A 9,119-nucleotide genomic window follows, 5' to 3' on the forward strand; every position below is an offset into this window, starting at 1 on the left:
GGCTAGATGGTAAGACCCCGTGAACCTTAACTATAGCTTCACTTTGACAACCTTAATCAAATGTGTAGGATAGGTGGGAGGTGGTGAAACATAACGACCGATCTTGAAAGACCACTCTTTCGTCTAAGGATGCCTAATCGCCGCACCGATCATTCTGGGGGAGGCGGGACACTACGAGGTGGGTAGTTTATATTGGGCGGAATCCTCCTAAAGAGTATCGGAGGTATGCGAAGGTAGGCTCAAGCTAAGATTCTGCTCGTGAGTGTAATTTTATAAGACTGCCTGACTGTGAGACCGACTGCCTGGCTATGAGACTGACTGGTTGAACAGAGATGAAAGTCGGCCATAGTGATTCGGGAGTCCCGTGCGGAAGGGCTCTCGCTCAACGGATAAAAATTATGCCCCAGGATAACTGGCTGATGACTCCCAAGATCTCTTATCGATGGAGTCTTTTGCCTCCTCGATGTAGACTCATCACATCCTGGGGTTGAAGAAGGTTCCAAGTATTTGGTTGTTCGCCAATTCAAGTTGTATGGGAGTTGGGTTTACAACGTCATGAGAGAGTTCGGTTCCTATCTACCGTTGGTGTTAAAGAGAGAACTGCGAGGAGCCAAACCTAGTACGAGAGGACTGGGTTGGGCTAACCTATGGTGTACAGGTTGTTATGCCAATAGTAGAGCCAGGCAGCTAAGTTGGTATGGAAGAACTGCTGCACCGCGGGAAATCCTTCTCTATACAAGTTCTAGGACGAGGTTTTTGAACAGAACTTTGAAAGGCGAGAGGTGTAAGCACTGCGAGTTGTGAAGCAATCTCGTACTAAACCAAATGACTTTCACTTTCTATAACAAAAATGAAAGAAAGTCAACCTATTCTTGAAATTGCGGTCAGTCTCGCTACCTCTTTAGTTGCCGCCCCCTACCTGCTTATTCGCAATTACTACCACAAAAAGTTGCCCCTATCTCTAAATGGGTTTATGCACTCCACGACCTTCTTATGTTATGGGGTCTCAAAGACTGAATTTAGCTTCCAACCCTAGTTAGCGAGTTCTAAAACTTTCTCCTTTCTCCCATGCTTTCCGTCGGTCAACAACCAACTAAATCTATACCTCTTCACTACTCGTACAGGCTTGACGGAGTGATGCGGTATTTAGGGAATCTTTTTGTCTCAATCAATCAAGAATTCCTCAACTGGATAAATTCACTGATTTCACACAATTCTTCTGGTCATGCCTTTAGCTCATTCTTCTGAGGTTCTCCCTCCTTTAAATTTGCAAGTAAAAGTACATTTTTATCATATAACTAGGCCCAAGTTACGGCGGGCTCTTTTTATCATGAAATTTTCTATACATCTTTAATTCTTACTGAGTTTTGTATATAATATCTATCATCACATCTTTAATGGGATTCTACTTCATTCCCTGTTTGGTATTTTTTCATCCGAGCTCCTACTCCTGGATCACTATATAAATAAACATGATACGGACCCTGAATGGGTGGAACTTGTACAACAAGGCCTACAAACCCAGGGACTTTCACCCAAGGAGTATGAGGTCATGGTGTGCAATTTCCTTGAAACAGAGAGTACGAGGTCATGGGGCACAATTTCCTGGAAACATAGTTTTGTTTTTCAACTCGTGACCAGATTTCCTCTCTCTATCAACTAATTTATTATGGTCGGGAGGATCCCAATTCTTCATTGATCCGCAAGACCTAGATTCTATATTGAGGGTTCACCTTGAACACTTTGAATTCAATAACCCGTCTCTATGCCAGGTCTTTGAAATCTTGTGTTGGGACAGAGAAGAATCCCCATTCTATGCGAAAGTCAAAAGGACCCAAACAGAGCATTCCGAAGGCTTTTTAAAACAAAAGCACCAAGTTCAATTGGAAATGCACCATCGCCGAGAGTTAGTTGAGTTATGAAATCCTTTGAGAGAAGGCACACTTTTCTAAGCAAAGAAAATGCCTCTGTGAGAGAAAAACTTTTTCTTCTCGACAGGGAAGCCCCATATCATTATTTTTTTATTGTTTCAATTTCTGATTCGTGTAGTGATTCAGTTCTGATGTATTTAGTGATTCAGTTCTGATACATAATCAATCTTATTAGTTATGTTCATTACTTAAATGTATCGAATCCTATCAAATATTTCTATTTCTCCTTTGAATTACTCAAATATATCCTATGAATTTCATTTTGCACCAGAAACTATTATAGGATAAGTTCGAATCTTTCTGTTCGGGTATTGATTGGTCTTGGTTGGACATGGTTTACGCGTTACTGGTTCCCGGAAGAGTTAATATCTCGATTAGCTAAACCCTTTCTTACCCTGCCATTGGATTCGTATTTTGTTCGTACAAAATAAATAGAGGCCTTCCCAACATATGTTGCAATGTCTCCAATAGGATGCTCTTAGTTCGTCTTTCCCTTAATAAGTCATCAAATTTTGTGCTTTTTGATTCCCAGTTGCTATGGGGAACAAAGGACGAAATACAATCGATTCCTCCATTTAAGTGGTTCTCTCTTCTCCTTGTTCTTGTTCCTAACTCCTTCCCGGGTAGTTCCCAATGTTTGGCACTTTCCATACTTCATGGGTGCAACATCAAAAAATTCGCTCATAATCAAGTAACAACCTAAGATCTATGACCATATTAGTTTAACTATTCGTATTTCGTTCATTCCATCGGTATGATCCCAGGTACGTGTAATTATGATCCGTTTGCCAAAACCAAGGGGTCTTTGTATAGAAACCGCCACAAACTACCGTCATTTTTTTATGGTTTTTCCTCTTCTCATAGGTTCTCTTTCCACACCTCTGGATATATGGTGCAAAATTTATGCCCCTTTCCTTAATTCTTTGATAATAGAGTTGTATATATTTGTGTCATCGATTGTACAAGTTCGTGAAGAGGACTGGACGGCTGGAATGAGGGAAAGAGGCTCGGTCGACAAAAAAGAAATGTAGCCTCCCTAGAACCTTGCAAAGTTATTATAATTGAATTGCGGAGCAATTCTTAACCAACGTACATGATTCTGTCCCATCAAGATTATAACACACAAGAAGAACCCTTACCACTCCGTTGGGAGCGGGATGAGTGATACATTTGGCGAGCGTCGACGAAGAACGTAAGCAAGGCTGGAGGTCGGGTATTGATATATTCCATCAAGAGAAAGGAGGCAGACTTGTAAGAAGTCCAACCATATATGGGGGCGAATCGAAATACTCAGCTTTTTGGAGCGGACCAATCTTCCGTGCCGCCCCTTACTCTCCCTCTATAAAGAAGTCTGCAGGAAGCTGGAAGAGATAAGACACTAATGTCGTGCTTAAGGTTAGACCTCACAATGTCAATGAAGCTAATGTTTCGTATATGTTATATCCTTTCGATCGAGCGAGAACTTATAAGGAAGGCCTTCATTGCCCTTTGAAAACGGACAAAAAAAAGAGTGATGGGGAAGAGAGAAAGTTGAAGAAGTACTTCTAGATCTCATGGAATAAGGCAGAATTCCTAACAAAACTTTCCACCTCTTGCTTTCATAGAAAAAATAATTTAGGATATGAAATCCCGATTACATTACTGCGGGACAAAATTGGATTTGTAAGAGCAAGCCAGAGAAAAGAGGCGTTGAGATAATACCTTTCATCCTAATCTCATCTATTGAAAAAGGGAGCCCCCTTGATTACCTAAAGAGATTTTTAGGCAGAATTGACATAATTATTACCGTGAGGATTGAGCTGCCAAAAGAGATTATTCTCCTTTGGGCTGGAAGATAAGATTTATGCAGTCCATAGAAAAAGAAAAAGAAAAAGAAAAAGAAGAAAGTATTCTGAAGCCAAATTCTCTTGGATTGGTAGTTGAATAGGGGGATAAAAACTTTTTTCTCCTTTATATTGAATGTAGTCAATCATTTTGATGTCATGAGAACAAATAGTCATAGAGATGTGAGAAGTTCTGCTTTCGCTATCGACTGACTGTCCTGTTACCAGTGCTATACAAGATTGGCACCCTAACTGGTACCTATACATCTACTCCTTGTCAGTTGCTATATTTTTTCCCCTTGAGGCTGAGAGCTTAACTCCTTCCACTCTCAGCCGCCTTTGCTTATCTTACTAGAAGCTCTATCTATTTGTACCAGCCAGGGAACTCCCTCTTTGCAAGCTACTTACTTTATCTGAACCCTCTACCGACAAATACATGAATTGCACTGGTCATTGTACGAAATGCCCTCTAAGCCAGTCGGTCAATGGAGGGACCGGGGCGCTAGATATTTTCTTTCTTCTGGCCGTAGGTCTGATCAATGCCATTGAGCTTCAATAATCTAAAATAGTAGTCGGAATTCGCTTCTAAGTGGGCTTCCTTTCTTACGCTCTGGCCTGACCTTCAGAAACAACTTTCTTTCAGCTACCAACTTCAAAGCTTGATCTCATCTCTCTTCTTTTGAAATTTTAGTACTATTATTTTTGGCATGGAAGGAGTTCATCTTGAATTGCCAGTATATTGATTGGAGGCCTTCCTCACCTGTTCTAGTGACATAGGCCCATCCAGTCGAGAGAAGAGACTTGAGATTAGCCACTAGGTGAAGTACGAAGGAGAGGATCGACTTTAGACAAAACCAATACGTAGGGATTGACATAGTAAAGGAGGCTAAACAAAGCTATCAAAGGGATGTGCCTAGGCTCGGAATATCCTTCTTTTGTACCAAAAAGTATCCCTATTCTTAATAGGAGCAAATAAAACATTAATTAGTACTACCTTGGATAGGAAAGAGAATAAGGGAAGGGGCCAAGTAGTTGATTGCACATTACTAAAGGCAAGGAATAAGACGTCTGAGAAGGGATGCCGAAAAAAAACTTAAATTTAATCTGGTGCAAAGTCAGTAATACTAGGGCCTCCGAGTTGGAATTTCCAACTATAAATAAGTTTAGCGAAGCCACATCCATTCTCGATTTCTGTTGCGACGGAGGGAGGTATCATAATAGATTCAAAATCACGATTAGAGTCATTCCTGATAAAAGGAAGAATCCAATCCCCATCTTCCTGATCTTAGTGGCCTTATAGCGGGCCAAAGAGCAAGGAAGTCCAAACTCCCCCAATCCCCCTGGGTGAGGGGTGAACCTTCTGTTTGATTCAATCTCATCTATTGCTGCTTTCGTATTGGCTTAAAGAGTATTTTGATGTCACTTAGGAGAAGAATAGGGAAGTGTGCCGGAGTCTTCTATAATAAGTAGTTGTGACTCAGTTTAGCAAGGACAGACTTATCGTAAAGAGACTTTCTTTTGTTCTAGGTTTCCACAAAGTGGTATCAGGGTATGAGAATGCCTTTATCCTATGTATAATCAAGTCTTCGGTTTAGATGAATCAATTCTCATTCCGGAATAAATGACCGGAATGAATGACTTTCTCTTGTCTCCTCATGGATCCAACTATTAGGTTTGTGGGTTTGTGGTCCGTGCCTAAAGCAACTGTTTTCCATTCGGGAACGTCTAGGAAGTTATCTCCCGATTCGTTGATCTATTGAGCTAAGGCAGCTCTGCATATAGTGTTTTAGACTCAAACTTCATCGCCGCCTTGTCCTTTCGAACCTTAATCTTAAGAAAATACTAAATGAGAAAGAGGTATGTATGGTTGCGTATGCCTGGAAACTAGTCAAGAATGATATCATAAACTACACGATAGACCATGAGTAAGCACTTTTGACAGCAAGAGAAGAGTCCTCCTCCTCACAAGGACTGACTCCTTTAGGTGTGAGGTGCAATCAACCACGAAAAGTCAGTAATAAAGAATCTGCTCTTCGGTAAGTGAAGGAAATCATGTTAAATCGTGCCAAGGTGTCAAGGCAGTTCGACAGAGGCAGAAAGAGTCTCCGTCCTGAACATAGAAGGAACGCAGGTTTGTGAATGCTTGAACTAATTTATCTAAGTGAGATACGAGGTTAGTCTTCTAGGATTAATTTGCTTCAAAGTTCCCATTAATTATCTGTTAATTTCAGGAATGATCCTATCAGTGATTATGTACTAGGCTTATCTAATGAATTGAGTCTTCCAAGAAAGGTTTCTAATGAATCTGCTAATTGAGGTTCTAGATTCGTTCAAAAGGCAGAAAGGAATAGGCTAATGGTCGTACCTTAATGATCCCTAACTATATTGATGTACCTGAGGTCTAGTATTTCTGGTAGCCAATGATCTAAGGGAGCTAGCAGTGCAAAGATACTCAAAAGTGGTACGTCCACATAAAAAATGGTTAGTCTGTGTTTTTCACTATTTTGTTCCTTCCTCGGCAAGCTTGGGCGTTTCATGATGTAAGCTCCCTAGGTATGGTTTTTGGAAATTATGTAAATGCCCTATCTTCAAAGGGAGTTGCTGACTTAAGGTATCCCTTGATCTGAGGGTGAGATAGAATTGCGTATGCTGAAGAGGAAAGGAAGAAGCCATTGTAAAGGAACACGACGTTTACCATTTCCGCTGCCTGCCTAAAGGCTTATTGGTAGCTTTTAGGTTCTTTGTCATTAGAGTGATTGACAAAACATATGTATGTTTTCGAAGAATAATAAGAAGAGACAGTTGTAGCTTTTAGAGACTATCCTCTGCAGCTGTAGCTTCGTGGAAGCCAGCTTCTTAAATACAAACCCCCCAACCATTATTCCTGCCCTAAAGCAAGTGAATCCACTCTGACCCACCACCCTGGTAGGAATTGCAAGATTTACAGTTAATGAATTCTTGTAATACAAGTTCTTTCCTCTAACGATGGCTACGAACTACGCCGAACTGAACTGTCAAGGCATTCAAACTAAGACTATGAAAGCTTAATCAATAAAGAGTATTTTAGTAGAATGTCTTAACTTACTCCCCATACGAGGCTGTAAAAGAAGCTAGAGAACATAGGGTCAACACCAAGGTAGGGGAAATAGGGAAAAGAACGAGTTTGATGTGAATGGAAGAACACATTTCGCTAAGAAAGAAAAATAGGAAGTGGCGATAGTAAACATTACCCTCACTCAGAAAAATATGCACCTGGGAGACATGAAGCACAGTCAACCTCTCTACCTTAAGACTTCTAACATGGTGTATTCTAGATAGAGCACGGTAACCCACTACCTACTGTACAAAACAAAGAGTTGATAATCTCTTCATATGGTACTGTAGGTGTACAACCATACTACCATAAGGATGGTTAGAGTTCATGTGTAACGACCTGTTTAGTCGTTTTGAGCAGAAGAGTTTATTTCTGCTAATAACTGTCTGTGTCGACGGATCCCACGACGGACCGTCATGGGCACGACGGACCGTCGAGGTGGTCTCGTTTCAAAACACTTAGATTCTGAAAATTTTGGTACTGAGATAGACTCTCTGAACTTCACGATGGAATGGCAGGACGGACCGTCGTTGGCACGACGGACCGTCACAAATCTTTCCACAGAATTAACTCTCTGAACTTTATGACGGACCTGCAGGACGGACCGTCACAGTCATGACGGACCGTCACAGGCTGCGTAACCCTGACTGGGTCGGATTTCTGTTAAAAGTTTTTAAGGGGCGTTTTGGACTATTCATGCTTATAATTATAAAGTTAGTGGGTTAATGTTAAGAATTCAATTACTTGGGGGTTAAAGGAGATAACCTTGAAATAAATAGTGGGTTATTTATATCATCTTTTATACTTAATTATATGACAATTAGGGTAAAAGAAAATAAGAAAAATAGAAAGAACAGAGGGAGAAAGGGAGAACGAACGAGCGAGAGAAGAGAGAACGAAGAGGAAAGCGAAGATTTAGAGGAGTAGCTTGCGTGATCACGAATTCTTCGGTGGAGGTAGGTTATTGTTTATACTATCTCATAGTAAACTCTAAATAGCGATTGATATGTATTGGGTAGTATTGTAAAGTCTTCTATATGCTTGATTGTGTGCTTGCATGATGTGATTATGTAATTGTAATGGATTGGAAAGATGAGGCTGTGAATCTTAAATCTTAAATCCACTTTGTTAATGATGATGCCTTGGTATAAAAGAAGGCTTGATGAATTAAAAGAATGAGACTAGGGGATCGGAGTGTCACGTTCCGATACCAGGATAGTAGTGGATCGAAGTGTCACGTTCCGACACCAGGATAGTAGGGGATCAAAGTGTCACGTTCCGACACATAGTAGTAGAGGATCGGAGTGTCACGTTCCGACACAAGAAGAACAAAGAGAATGAATCTTGAATTATGCTAACATACTAAGATTTTAAAGAGACCTATTTCCCAAAAGAGTATGGTGTGGAGGCTTCAGTCCTCATAGATGTGTTTAGTGTTGTTGTAAATGATTCTTATACTTGTTGCTATCACCTGTTAAGTATTTGGTTGGTTTTATGTATTATTCGATATATATTGCTTTCTATTTTGAGTTGGCCGATGATACCTACTCAGTTCTTGTGCCTTGTACTGACCCCTACTTGTAATTTTCTTCTTTGTTATTTGTGGAGTGCAGCAAACGTGCCATCGACTTCAACTCGTTCTGAACTCTAGCCAGTCTTCATCACGTCAGATTTCAGGGTGAGCTATTGTTCGTAGCTTGGACTGGATTCTCTCTCATTCATGTCTTGATGCCTTGAAGTTCAGGCATGGACTAGCTGTTTAACTTATTTTAGCTTCTTAGATACTCTTAGATTTAGTAATTTGAGGATAGATGTTCTTGTGGTGATGACTTCCAGATTTTGGGAATAATAAGTATTAAATTTTAGAAGTTATTTATTTGTTATATTAATGAGTTTTAAGTGTTCCGGATTATATTCTGGTTATCATGGTTGAAATATTGGTAAGAAATTGGGATTCGATTGGTTGGTTCGCTCACATAGGAAAATAAATGTGGGTGCCACTCGCGGCTCGTTTTTGGTCGTGACAGAGGGTGACTACACTTCCACCCCAGTTCGTATTATCTCTTTTCTTCGCGCTAAGAGGATGGTTAGTAAGGGTTGTTTAGCCTTCTTGGTACATCTCAAGGATGATACTTCCAAAGTACCTTCGATTGAGTCTGTTTCCATAGTCTGTGAGTTTCTGGATGTGTTTCCTGCAGACCATCCTGGTATGCCACCGGATAGGGATATTGATTTTTGTATTGATCTGGAGCCGGGTACTCGCCCCATTTC

The sequence above is a fragment of the Solanum pennellii genome, chromosome 5 (assembly GCF_001406875.1).
Source record: "Solanum pennellii chromosome 5, SPENNV200".
Taxonomy (NCBI): Eukaryota; Viridiplantae; Streptophyta; class Magnoliopsida; order Solanales; family Solanaceae; genus Solanum; species Solanum pennellii.